This window comes from Anomalospiza imberbis, chromosome Z, assembly GCF_031753505.1.
Source record: "Anomalospiza imberbis isolate Cuckoo-Finch-1a 21T00152 chromosome Z, ASM3175350v1, whole genome shotgun sequence".
Taxonomy (NCBI): domain Eukaryota; kingdom Metazoa; phylum Chordata; class Aves; order Passeriformes; family Viduidae; genus Anomalospiza; species Anomalospiza imberbis.
The window spans coordinates 50,177,314-50,179,628 of NC_089721.1; the positions used below are offsets into that span (position 1 = coordinate 50,177,314).

Genomic DNA, 2,315 nt, shown 5'->3' on the forward strand with positions numbered 1-2,315 from the left:
GCACTCCGAGGCACAGGATTATATCGGGGACGGGGCCAGGAGAGCAGGGACCCTCCCGCCCAATAGGGGCAGGCGCCGTGGCGATGATGTGGACCACGGTGCCCAACAGGGACATGACTGGGGCAGACCCCAGGGTCTGGGGCGGACGGGGGTTGGGAGATCAGAGTGGAGGGCACCGAACCCTCTGGGCAGGATGGGGAGTGGTCACAGGAGTGGCAGGGTAAGCTCCAACAGTCAGGGACCTGGAGTGAACAGCCACGGGGTGGGGGTGGGGAGGAAAGGGGAACAGACACAGGGGGTGCGTGGGGGTACACAGACCACGGCTAGCTAACAGATCAGAACCTCTAACCTAAACCCCAAACCGCAATGTAACAGGGAAAGATCTGGAAATGTAGGGACTCAGAAGTACTGAAAGAGTGCTTAGTGTTTAAGTATTACAATTTACATTGCACATTACATGGGACTACACACACAAATTTACACTATCTTGAGCAGTGAGGTATCTTTAAAATTAAAAGAAATTGGAAGAACTTGGCTGACTAGACATCCCAGACAAAAGATGTGTCATCTTTAGTCTTTCTCATACATCCTGAGAGGAGACATTGTCCTGAAAACCTTTATGCCAATATCTGAAGATACTGTTCATGTCTTCTAGATGGCTGAAGGTGAGCAAGTTACCTATCAGAAAAAATGAAGAAATTTAGAAAGTTTTATAATATGGGAGAAAAAACTTTGTACAAGAACTCTATGGCTTTTGGGAGATGCTAGTTTTAACATAAAAAAAAAATCAACAACCCACACATAAAATTTTCATATAAACATATAAAAAATAAATTGAAGGAGTCAGAAATACACTTGTGCAGTCCTTCTCAATCTCTAATGTGGCATCAAAGTTGAGTGTCAGAAAAGGAAGATTTTGAGAATTCTGGGATGACAGAGCACAAGACCAATCTATGTGGCTCTGGAATTGGCCAATAGTTGAAGAAAAGCAAAGACAATGGCAAGCTTGTTTTTATGATTTGTCTCTTGAAAACCCTAAATTCTAGGTTCTGTCCTAGTTTTCTTCTTTTTAAACACCTAAGACATGATCTGGTATCTGTCACAAAACAAATTCTTTTATACTATAATAATTAAATGTTGTAATTAAATGTTCATAACAAATGAACATTTCTAAGGTATATCTGAAAGAGTATCCTAGAGAGATATATTCTTCTGCATCTCTTTTTTTCCCCTTTGGGCTGGAGAACCCTAAAAGAACATGGAAATATTTATGATAAAAAAAGGGCAGATTTGGGTATACTGGGAGGATTAGGAAGCCTTTGGATCTCAAGTTGCTGCATTTGGAAATGTTTGCCATATAATTACTTTTTTTTTTTTTTTCTGTTCCAACCTGTACATACACTTAACTCAGGTTAAAGTGAACCCTGTTCACTCAGATTTAAAAATTTAATAATTTTCTTTTGGGATTTGTACAAAATGGTTTTGATATCGTGTGGTAGGAGAATGTTGAGAATGTTGTGGCTTGTGGCTGTAAATAATTCTGTTTAGGTTGCATTATATTTTCTAAGTACATTTACTAAATTCATGTTCACTGATTCTCTGAGATAAAAAGGATTTTTAGTTAGCAATATGTAGCAACCAATACAAAGGTTTCACATAATTTTTTTTTTTTTTTTTTGAGATATGCTTTCAGAATATCTTGTTTGGTGAACCAAATTACCTCCTTTTGTACACTGGACCAATCTCATTCAGTTTTTGAATACAGGCAAATTAAGAACAAGACTTAAGGGCAAAAAGTCATAGTACTGTGAGACTAATTGCAGCTAGTGATATCTAACTTTCCATTTATTCAGCTGATTATCCATTTATCATTTTATACTTGAGCCTTAGTTTATCTCCAGACTATTTAGAAGCTGCATTGATAAAAATTGGGGAAAAAAGAAGATAATTGATTGTGTTTCAAAATGTATAATTACAAATCATATTTTAAATAGCCTTTTTTAAAATATATTAAGTAATGTCTTATTCTCTCAGTTTTTTATCAGTGTATAAAATATCATAGCATAGGTACTGTATTCAAGGTATTTTTCTTTAAATCTAGTACTTCTATTCACAGTGTAGTTCCTTACCCATTGTAATCCCTGTGTGCTCATGATTATTCCTTATACGTATTTTTTTTTGTTATTCTCTTGAGAACTTACATAATAATAAAATTCCATATGAGAAATCTTGAATGTAGAAATCATTGTGTATACAAATGTTTGGTTACTACTTTGTGTTATTTCTGACCTTTATTTTTTTGATTTTTTATATGG

General features: G+C 36.3%; 1 long non-coding RNA gene across 1 annotated transcript; it reads left to right on the forward strand.

Moving 5' to 3' along the window:
• Positions 1-432: 432 nt before the first annotated feature.
• Positions 433-1,928, forward strand: LOC137465506 (uncharacterized). The gene is made up of 2 exons (XR_010994667.1): positions 433-665; positions 1,682-1,928. It is a non-coding gene; the product is annotated as an uncharacterized lncRNA (long non-coding RNA).
• The last annotated feature ends 387 nt before the right edge of the window (positions 1,929-2,315 follow it).